This window comes from Schistocerca gregaria, chromosome 1, assembly GCF_023897955.1.
Source record: "Schistocerca gregaria isolate iqSchGreg1 chromosome 1, iqSchGreg1.2, whole genome shotgun sequence".
Classification (NCBI taxonomy): Eukaryota; Metazoa; Arthropoda; class Insecta; order Orthoptera; family Acrididae; genus Schistocerca; species Schistocerca gregaria.
Genome location: NC_064920.1, coordinates 1,162,598,352 through 1,162,610,728, shown reverse-complemented (window position 1 = coordinate 1,162,610,728; position 12,377 = coordinate 1,162,598,352).

Genomic DNA, 12,377 nt, shown 5'->3' with positions numbered 1-12,377 from the left:
GGTCAGGTCAAATGTCAAAGCCATTCTGATAACTCTCATCATGAATTCCTGCCATAGGGGCGGTCTGTTAATAGATGGTACTATCGGGACATTTTAAGACCCCTAAGAGAAAATGTCATAAGGAAACGGCCTGAAATGTGGCGGGATAATTTGTGGTCTTTGCATCGCGTTAACGTACTCGCACATTCATCCATGTTGGCCGTGGCCGCCGCTCAAAAGACGAAATTACTGTACTGTCTCATTCTCCTTACTCTCCAGACCTTGACCCTGCGGACGTTTTTTTAGTTCCAAAGATGAAAACTCCTTTTAAACGACGAAGATTTGAAACGTTACACGAGATAAAAGAAAATTCGCAGACGGTGCTTCGCGCGCTTCAACAAGAGGTGTATCATGAGTGATTCCAGACGTGAAAACGGGGTTGGGAGCGGTATATCAATCGTGGAGGTGAGGATTTCGAAGGAGACCATCCACTAAACGTAAAACGTAACCGTAGAAAACTTTTGTGGACAAAGTTCCGTGATTTTTTGAACAGATCTCGTACATAGAAAACACATATCCCTGTTTAAAAAACGGTTCAAATGGCTCGGAGTATTATGGGACTTAACATATGAGGTCATGTCCCCTAGATTTAGAACTACTTAAATCTAACTGACCTAAGGACATCACACACATCCATGCCCGAGGCAGGATTCGAACCTGCGACCATAGCAGCCGCGTGGTTCCGGACTGAATATATTCCGTTCCTCGCCGATTTTACAGAGTACCTTCTAATTTCTTACCTATCAGACTACCTGATTTTTAACATTCTTCTGTAGCACTAGATCTCAGATGCTTCGATTGTCTCCCGTTCCTGTTTTTCCACAGTCCATGTTCCACTGTCGTCCAGTGTTTGTCTCCAAACGTACACACTCAGAAATGTCTTCCTAAAATTATGCGCTGTGTTAGGTACTAAGACTCTTTCTCGCAGCATGTCTCCTACTTCTCATTAATTTCGTCGTTATTCCATTCACTTTCTATCCATCATCTATACTCATTACACCTTCATATTCAGCAGATACTGTAATTCCTCGTCAATTTCATAGAGGATGTCAAAGACTGCATCCCTTAGATACACTCTTTCTCATCTGAGAGCTTCGTTGTTGGTGTTTCACTTGTATTATCCCCTCGTAGCTTTTCTAATATATTGAAGGTGTTTCCCTATAGCTTACCGTTACTTTTGCCAGAATTTCAAACATGTAGCACCGTTTTACATTGTCGAATGCTTCCCAGGTCAACAAATCCAATGAATATGTCTTGATTTTTCTTAAGTCTTGCTTCCACTGTCAACCGCCCGTAGCTTGTGGTCTCGCGGTCGCGTTCTCGCTTTCCGAGCAGGGGGTCACGTGTTCGATTCCCGGCGGGGTCAGGGATGTTCACCTGCCTCGAGATGACTGGATGTTTGTGTTGTCCTCATCATTTCATCATAATTCATGACACTGGCGAGATTGGGCTGAGCAAAGGTTGGGAATTTGTATGGGCGCTGATAACAGCGCAGTTGAGCGCCCCACAAACCAAACATCATCATCATCCACTATCAACGACATCGTCAGAACTGCATCTCTCGCGACTTTAGCTATTCTAAGGCCAAACTGATCGTCATATAACACATACTGCGCTTTTTTCCATTATTATGTGTATTCTTGCAGCAACTTGGATTCATGGGCTGTTAAGCAGATTGTGCGATAATTCTCGCACTGCACGGGAACTTGAGACACTCGAACAACCCTTTCATCCTTACTCTGGGGAACTATGATCCCAACTATAGGAGGAAGCATAAGCGACGGAATAAATTGCTAGGGCATAATCACCCATGGCGAGCTAATTCCCACTCTCAAGTGAACTCGTCGGTGAGCCCGTGCACATCAGCAATACTGACTGGATATGCCGGCTGCTATCACTGCCGACCAACAGACTACAAAGGGAAGCAGATAAGCCAGCACACCAATCTACAAACAAACCGCCAAGATCCTACCTGTCTCCAGATGTGCGCGTGTCAATGGTTAATCGTAACACGTCAGCCGCACGGGGCAGCCGTGTGGTCTCTGACACCTTGCCACTGTTCGTGCGGCTGCCCCGTCGGAGGTTCGAGTCCTCATTTGGGCATGGGTGTGTGTGTGTTGTCCTTTGCATAAGTTAGTTTAAGATAGATTAAGTAGTGTGTAAGCCTAGAGACCGACGACCTCAGCTGTTTGTTCCCATAGAACTTACCACAAATTTCCAATTTACATAACACGTCGGGCCCAAACATCCTGCAAAGATCTCACTTAGGGAAAACTATCCACTATGTACAGATGGCAGTCGACCTTTTGTGTTGATCATCATGCCGGTCTGGGCGTGGAGGGGCTCAACCACATATTAAAAATCGATGGTCTCATGGTACCTCGCCAGTCTCACACATTATACATACGAACTGCGAGTGGAATTCCGCTGAATTGTTATCGATACCTTCTATCTCATTTGATCTCAAGTCTTCAAGGGCCTTTTAAATTCTGACTCTAATATTGTGTTCCGTATGCTTTCCGTTGCGACCCCAATTTCTTCTATCTTGTTGTCAGGGAAGTCCGACCCATCACGGAGCACTTCAGTTTGCTTTTTCTGACAATCCCCTCTCTGCTGTTTACAATGGAATTCCCATTGCAAACTTTATTTTACCACTTGTGCTTTCATTTACGCCGAAGGTTGTTTTGATTTTTCTGTCGTTCACGCGATCTTACCTTCCTGGATTCCTTCACGTTTTTGCTGCAGTCTTGTCGCCTTAGCTTTCCTGCACTTCCTGTTTATTTCATTCCTAAGTAATTTATATTGCTGTATTCCTGTCTTTCCCCGAACATTTCTATACTCCCTTCTTTCGTCTGTCAACTTTAGTATTTCTTCTATTGCCGAGTTTTCCTCGCCATTACCTTACTTGTTCTTATGTTTGTTTGACCAACAGCTGTGATTGCCCCTTTTGGAGATGTTCACTCTTCTTTACTTGAGCTGCCTGCTCTGGTATTCCGTATCGTAGCATCTACATCCTTAGCAGACATCAAACGCGTATCATCATTTCTCAGTAGAAACAGGCTACAAGCCAGCATACGTTGCCGGAATCTGCGCATCACCCATCCAGACTACGTGCCGTATGCACGGCGGCGAGCAAACAACTAACAGCCGCTTAGACCTCGTTGGCAGCGGCTTGGCACTCCGACGCGGATCGACTGTCGCGCCTCAGTAACTCCGTACGCCTGCTGGCTGTTCTCCAGTGCAGCCCTGCCGCTGTTGTGCTGTCGTCAGCGTCCACAGACCGACTTTGACTGAGGATCTGCACTAGCCGAAGCTGTTTCACTTCCGTCTCGGCCACACATTACACTCGACACATATCAGTCGCAGCACACCGTGGAGGTAAAAAGGAGGGGAGGTGGCATTACGCAACAAACTCGAAGCCGATCTCCGCCATCTTAACTAGCCCAAAACATTAGGTTCACCACATTCATACTACCATAAATCACCACGGCGGTACTTCCCCGTGACGTCACTCTCACTGTATCGTATTACTAGAGCATACCGCATTCAAGAAGAGAAAAGCGTTCGAGACTGCCTTCCTGACACTATGGTATTCATGTAACCTCTATAATATTTATATTTGAAACAGATATTGCAGGCATACGGCAGAAATAAAGTACAAGAAGCACTCTGCCAATATTCTGGGCTATTTAAAAAGGCACCCACTCTGTCTGTTGTGCCACCTCCCTTCTTTTTGTACCTCCATGCAGCAAGCCCCTCTGATATCGATAGCAGAGACGTTCCGGGAAGGTCTCAGGTTAGAGATTATTCCATGTCCGTAAGCTTTAAGCCGATTACGGAATCTATTCGTTGTCACTTTCTTCCATATCTTTTGAACTGTCTGATTATCTTCTCCTGCAATAATATTAGTTTATTACTTCACTGGAAGACGTGTATACAGAACACATTTTTCAAAGATTTGGATTTGACTTCCATCTATGTCACCTGCACTGAAAATCCATGTGTTTTGATAACCAGTCGGCACAAAATGAGCCCCCCGGAGTGGCCGAGCGGTTCTAGGCGCTTCAGTCTGGAACCGCGCGATCGCTACGGTCGCAGGTTCGAATCCTGCCTCGGGCATGGATGTGTGTGATGTCCTTAGGTTAGTTAGGTTTAAAGTTCTAAGTTCTAGGGGACTGATGACCTCAAAAGTTAAGTCCCATAGTGCTCAGAGCCGTTTGAACCATTTTTTGAAATCTCATCTGCCACTGCGCGAATTTATGTAGGTGTTTGTTTCTGTGACTATTTCTTGAATTACTTGTGGGCAGAGGGTCTCTTCAGTTCAATACCGGGACGTGACTTTAATAACACGAGATAACTTTAGAAATCAGAGCTTCATCTAATTATAAATAATAGTAGGTCCACTCCTTTAATACGCAGCACACAACCACGTTATATACTTATGGAGAGAAAATCATAGATCCAAGAAGAATTTGTGTGACATAATCAATGTTGGTATGGGTATCTCTACATCGGAAAGATGATGGATAATCAAATTTCGTTTCATTCGCATATGAGTGACGAAAGTAGCGCCAGTATGAGCAAACAAACAAGGTTTGCCTTAAACACAAGCTGTAACGGTCGTGACCCTTAGTTAACTTTGAGATTGCCCGTGGTGAGTTGATGCTATTCAAGACTGCCTTCAATGCGATAAAGGCGCTATTATCTGATTTTTTACGTGGCCGTGCAATATTGCTTCCTTCTGCAATATAAGAGAAGGGCGTAGCAGGAGTTTAGCCATTATAACTGATTGCTGGCTACGATGGTCATGAGGTTGTACGGCTGCAAGATGACCGGTCTCTGGACTACCACATGGCGTTACCGACAGGGAAGACCATCGTGTTCTGCGTATGGCTCTGGCGCATCCTACTGCATCTGCAGAAGTAGTTTGAGCATCAACTGGCACCACAGCGACATGAGAAATCGGTTAGCTCAAGGACACCTACGAGCCAGACGCCATGTAATGTGCTGTCCGCTCATCCCAAACCACCGCCATTAGGTGCTCCAGTCATGTAAAGCGAGAGATATTGGAGGGCATGGTGGAAGTCTGTTGGGTTTTCTGATGAAAGCTTGTCTTGTCTCGGTGCCGATGATGGCCGTGTATTGGTTAGACGGGAGTCAGTTGAAGGCCTGCAGCCAACTTGTCCCTGTGAAAGACACTCTCGACCTACAGGGTGTTTCAAAAATGACCGGTATATTTGACAGGGCAATAAAAACTAAACTAGCAGCGATAGAACTACACCGTTTGTGGCAATATGCTTGGGACAACAGTACATTTTCAGGCGGACAAACTTTCGAAATTACAGTAGTTAAAATTTTCAACAACAGATGGCGCTGCAAGTGATGTGAAAGATATAGAAGACAACGCAGTCTGTGGGTGCGCCATTCTGTACGTCGTCTTTCTGCTGTAAGCGTGTGCTGTTCACAACGTGCAAGTGTGCTGTGGACAACATGGTTTATTCCTTAGAATAGAGGATTTTTGTGGTGTTGGAATTCCACTGCCTAGAACACAGTGTTGTTGCAACGAGACGAAGATTTCAACGGAGGTTTAATGTAACCAAAGGACCCAAGAGCGATACAATAAAGGATCTGTTTGAAAAATTTCAACGGACTGGGAACGTGACGGATGAATGTGCTGGAAAGGTAGGTCGACCGCGTACGGCAACCACAGAGGGCAACGCGCAGCTAGTGCAGCAGGTGATCCAACAGCGGCCTCGGGTTTCCGTTCGCCGTGTTGCAGCTACGGTCCAAATGACGCCAACGTCCACGTATCGTCTCATGCGCCAGAGTTTACACCTCTATCCATATAAAATTCAAATGCGGCAACCCCGCAGCGCCGCTACCATTGCTGCACGAGAAACATTCACTAACGATATAGTGCACAGGATTGATGACAGCGAAATGCATGTGGGCAGCCTTTGGTTTACTGAGGAAGCTTATTTTTACCTGGACTGGCGCATGTGGGGAACCGAAAAGCATCATGTTGCAGTCCCATCGTCCCTGCATCCTCAAAAAGTACTAGTCTGGGCCGCCATTTCTTCCAAAGGAATCATTGGCCCATTTTTCAGATCCGAAACGATTACTGCATCACGCTATCTGGACATTGTGTTCGTGAATTTGTGGCGGTACAGACTGCCTTAGACGACACTGCGAACACCTCGTGGTTTATGCAAGATTGTGCCCCGCCACATCGCACGGCCGACGTCTTTAATTTCCTGAATGAATATTTCGATGATCGTGTGATTGCTTTGGGCTATCCGAAACATACAGCAGGCTGCGTGGATTGGCATCCCTATTCGCCAGACATGAACCCCTGTGATTTCTTTCTGTGGGGCCACTTGAAAGACCAGGTGTATCGCCAGAATCCAGAAACAATTGAACAGCTGAAGCAGTACATCTCATCTGCATGTGAAGCCATTCCGCCAGACACTTTGTCAAAGGTATCGGGTGATTTCATTCAGACACTACGCCATATTATTGCTACGCATGGTGGATATGTGGAAAATATCGTACTATAGAGTTTCCCAGACCGCAGCGCCATCTGTTGTTGACAATTGTAACTACTGTAATTTCGAAAGTTTGTCTGCCTGAAAATGTACTGTTGTCCCAAGGATATTGCAACAAACGGTGTATTTCTATCGCTGCTCGTTTAGTTTGTATTGCCGTTTCAAATATACCGGTCATTTTTGAAACACCCTGTACATATGGAGTTGTCGTCTGGGGTGTCATTCCGTATGACAGCAGAAGCACTCTGGTGGTTATATCACGTACCAGGTCTGCAAATTTGTACGTCAGTCAGATGATTCGCCCTGTTGTGCTGCTATTTATGAACAGCATTCCTTGTGCTGTTCTCCAACGGGATAACTAAATGGTTCAAATGGTTCTGAGCACAATGGGACGTAACATATGTGGTCATCAGTCCCCTAGAACTTATAACTACTTAAATCTAACTGTCCTAAGAACATCACACACATCCATGACCGAGGCAGAATTCGAACCTGCGACAGTAGTGATCACACGGTTCCAGACTGAAGCGCCTAGAACCGCACGGCCACACTGGCCGGCACAGGATAACTCTCGCCCACTTACCGCTGTTGTACCCCAGCATGCTCTACACAGCTTCGCCTGCTTGATTAGCAGATCTGTCTGCATATGGGTGCATATGGGGCATCCAGTCGAGCACATACGGGACATCATGAGACAACTCCAACGTCATACACAACCAGCATTAACCGTTCCTGTATTGACCAGCGAAGTGCAACAGGCATGGAACTCCATCACACAAATGGTACGACGAAACGCACTCACTTTTGCGTGCTTGTGTTCAGCATTCTGGCAGTACGTCGGACATTAATGGACCAGAATTTCACACTTATAATGACTTACCTCGCACTTACATTAATCTGTGATCTTTTAATGTTAATCACTTAAATATATTACATACATAAATGTATTTCCTATATTTGATTACTCATCATGTCAATGTACATTATTCGTGAGGATGTATGTGAAAAGCGAGGTGAAATTTCTTACATGTTTTGATGAGAGTCATGGAATTTCGAGGGTTGTAAATGCAGCTGTTATGGTTAGGAAAGGTTGTCTTAGATCTAGGCTGTGTAAGAGTGAATGACGATGAACCTATCCGTCACTGAATCAAAGAGTGTAACCAAGTAACCAAGAATATGACTCCAACCATCGAACCTGTGGCCAGAAAGTTCTCGAACAACTTGAGGAAATAGTTTTCAGTCTCTACATTTACACAATGTATGCCACACATATTTATTTCCTTTTCCGGCAGGAAAACAGAAGTCGCTCACGGTAATGCTTCAGGCAAATAATATACAGTATTATTCCATGATGATGTCACAAACTCTGAAGGATAAGAGGAAGGGCAAATGTATAGATCTGATACGATGGACCCCAATCTGGAAATGACCCAGTCGATAGTTATAAGAGAAAATCGTTCTGATACCTTTGAGAGTCACATGTACTAGTATTGCTTTTGCCAAGCCTGTAGGGTATCCAAATTTCGGAGTTGGTAGTATGGACTAAAACAAGAAAACATGGGCTATAAACTGCATACTTAGGAGCTATGGGCACATGCTCACTAGTGCAGTCGTGTTTCACAGTGTAGTGTTTCGACAATTTCGGCGTAAATTCTACAACCACTCGGCCTTCTACCGTCTCGAACACACGATATTTTAGATGTGAGAGTGGAATGATAGAATCCTACCTAGTGCGCGTCGCATATTTGTGTGTGTAGGTTTGAAGATTGTCGTGAGAAGACTGAGACACGGAGGTCGAACGGCACCGACAGATACTTGTTGGTCGATCCATGAAACTCCTAGTGAAAGAGGAAAGAAGAGCTATGGAACTTCTAGGTTATTCTGTGATAATCATATCAGTGACCATTGTTATAAATAACACGAACATTTGAGATTAGGAATTCTGAAAAAAACTCTTATCTTGAACTTGATGGAGGCCAGACGTTTTTTTCACGAGTTGTTTGTAATAGAGTTATGGAAGTTAAGCCAACTCTTTTCTAAAATGTACCTGAACCTGTTTTTAATGAGACACGATGCGAGTGACTTACAAAAAATCAAATGTTTATATGTTAAGTGTGAATTTTGTTCTTTTTGATGCTCAAATGTACCGATAGTTGCTGAAAAGTATTCTTCGAGTATCTAATTATTTCGCAAGTAGAGGGAAAGTCCTTAAGGTTCCTGTAACTAACATCAAAAATGTTCACATGCCTCTGAGCACTATGGGACTTAAGGTCCGAGGTCATCAGTCCCTTATAACTTAGAACTAGTTACACGTAACTGACCTAAGGACATCACACACATCCATGCTCGAGGCAGGATTCGAACCTGCGACCGTAGCGGTCACGCGGTTCCAGACTGTAGCGCCGCGAAGCGCTCGGCCACACAGCCCGGCAACTAACATCACTCTTCGGAGAAGTAGTTTATGGAGATTCCAGGAGCCGGCTATCCAGAGAAGAAGATCGGCTGTGTACACCACGTAAGTCGACTCGTATAAGAGAAGTGGGAATTTTTAACATACACACTCTTAGTCGTCAAATCGTAAGAACAGTAGCGAAGATGATCAACTGCTCACTGTTTTTGTGCTATGTACTCTAGAGACCATGCTTAATGAACGTCTTTTTCTTCGTCTGGTCGATAATATCTCCTCCAGAAAACAAAGGATCTTGAAGTAGAGAAGGTACTTCATTGTATGGAAGATGAACAAGTGCTCTTAGAGTATGTGTTGTATAACGTGCGTTTAATAGATTTTTTTCTTAAAATGCTAAACAGTCTTGATCGAAAATTTTATTAAAAGTTAATAAGATGGTAACCAGTTTCAATTTCTATCAAAAATCGTCTTCAGACCACATGTCTGAAACGTTAAACATCAACATTCTTTAGAGGGAAACGGGCGCGAAAGATGAAGGAACCACTTCGTGGCATTCACTTCAGAACTGTTCCAGAGATTCGACAGGCAGTAGACCGCTCCATTCGCACTATCAACAGAACACGCTCTGCTAACGCCTTATCACGCCTTCCACATAGGCGGCAACGGGTTCTACACAATGCTGGTGACTACTTTGAAGGAGAGTAACAGGTCCCCCGCCAAACACGTAACTCTTTTGTAACGGTTGTGAATGAATACACTGATGCTCATAAATTAAGGACAATGCTGATACCTGGTGAAACAACGTTCTGATGGGCGGTTTGCGAGTTTAAATCACCTCGTGGTATGCCCATGTTGCGCATCTGACCTGCGGTCGTCGCACGGTGGCGCTGGCAGCAGTCCACATACGCAGAAGTGTGCTGGTGGTTGTCAGAGTAGGGTGCAGCGAGTATGTGTGCAGGCGTTTTCAGCCGTGCTGATCGTTACTTTGTGTTGAAAATGGCTCAAAGACCACATATAGATGACATTATGAGGGGTAGAACAGTACGCCGACTGGAGGCTGGTCAAACACAGTAGGTGTGTGCCACAAAGAGTTATCTCAAGAATATGGCAGACAGGAAAAGTGCCCAGGAGGTACAGTACGGGACGTCCACAGTGTACAACACCCCAAGAAGACCGATATCTCACCATCAGTGCCCGCAGGCGGAGTACTGCAGGTAGCCTTGCTAGAGGCCTTACTGCAGCCGCTGGAACTGTTGTTTGCAGACACACAGTCTACAGATGACTGAACAGATATGTTTCATTCGCCCAGAGACCTGTAAGGTGCACTCCACTGACCCCTGGTCACAGGAGAGCCCGTACAGCCTGGTGCCATCAACACAGTTCATTAGAACAGTGGTCCCAGGTTATGTTCAGGAACGAGTCCAGGTATAGTTAGAACAGATTCTCACCGGTTTTCATCTGGCATGAACCACGAACCAGATACCAACACCTTAATGTCCTTGAAAGGGATCTGTATGGAGGTCGTGGTCTGATGGTGTGGGGTGGGATTATAATTGGTGCACGTACACGCCTGCATGTCTTTGACAGGTCAGGTGAATCGGGACGTCACTTTGCACCGCCTTTTCAGGGATGCAGTGGGTCCCACCTTCCTTGTGATGGATGATAATGCACGGCTCCACCGAGCTGCCATAGTGGAGGAGTACCCTGAAACAGAATATATCAAAGGAATGGAGTGGCCTGCCTGTCCTCCAAACCCAAACCCCATCGAGCACGTCTGGGATGCTCTCGGTCGACGTATCGCTGCACGTCTTCAAACCCCTACGACACCTCAGGAGCTCCGACAAGCACTGGTGCAAGACGGGGAGGCTCTACCCCTGCAGCTGCTCGGCCACCTGATCCAGAGTATGCCAACCCATTGTCCGGCCCGTGTACGTGTGCATGGTGATCATATCCATTATTGATGTCGGGGTATATGCGCAGGAAACATTGGCGTTTTGTAGTAAATGTGTTTCGGGACGGTTTTCTCAACTGCTCACCGATACCGTGGACTTACAGATCTGTGTCGTGTGTGTTCCCTATGTGGCTATGCTATTACCGCCAGTTTTATGTAGTGCCACGTTTTGTGGTACCACATTTTGAAATTTCCTTAATTTATGAGCATTAGTGTAGTTGCCACTAGTTATGTTCCAACCCTCGTATAATAACCACGCGGAGAAAACATACTTGTGGAAAACTACGAATGGTGTTTCAAACATGGTACTAGCGAGCAGTGTCACACGTTTGGCTGGGGTAATAGTGTAGTTTGTTCCTAGCAAATAATCTCGTGCTGTAACGACGGATGATGGTACCTTCCGTTATGAACCGTTGATGCGAGGGAGAATGTGCAAAGTGCAGACCTCAATTACGATTCTGTGGCAAAGGGATGCACGCGTCTGGTCACGGCGCCCGCGCCCGTCTGATCCGACCGAAGCGCCGGCCCCGCTGCAGCGACGCTGGCCGCAATATTCGAGGATATCGGCCTCGCGACGCCGGCGACGGCCGCCCGCCGCTGGACGTCACACAGGCGGCGCCCGGCGGCTCTGCAATAACGTGGGATCAAAGCGAAGCGGGGGCGGGAAGACTCGCGTGCAGCCATATCTCTGGCAGCGCACATGTAAGAGCGCAGTGTTGCGAAACAGTGACATGCGGCCCGAGAGGAAGTCACGGCTCTGCGGCCCCGCCACTTGGCGAGCAACTGTTGCTGTAGGTGCAGCCTCTCATACCGGTAGCAGTTGCCTCAGTGTTTGGGGAATGATTCGTTAGAAATAAATAAACTTCAGTAGGGTGAATGTTGAACCAGGGATCGCTTTTCGGACTTTCGGCTCTAATCACCCCTGTAACAGAGGTTTAATATACAATGAAGGGTCGCAACACCAAAACATAATTAAGAAGGAGTACTGATATTTGACCCATAACATCGGTCTTGGGGTAGTGTCTTTAATTAGTGCGAGGCGCGTGTTTCTTAAGAAAGTACTCTGGTACCGCGCGCCGCGCAATTTTAATCCTAGCCCGACGTCATGGACGTCGAAGACCCATAGAGGTCTCTGCACCATCGCGCCGTAAGCTGTGGCGCGCGCCTCCTGGCCCGCATGTTGAGTGAGGGCGCCGAAGTGGAACACGTGGTTGCAGCGGCCAATAGCGGCGTCCCCGATAGAGTACTTAAGCGCCTGCCTGTCACTCAGTGTGCTCACCCTTGACCATCATCTCTCCTGGACCTCCCATCTCCAAACAATCTAAGCCAAGGCGGAGCTCCCACTTCCGTCTCCTCAAGCTCCTTTCTGGCCTTACATGGGGTCTGGACCCCACCACCATCCTCCACCTCATCCCTATCCTCTGCTGCGCCCAAT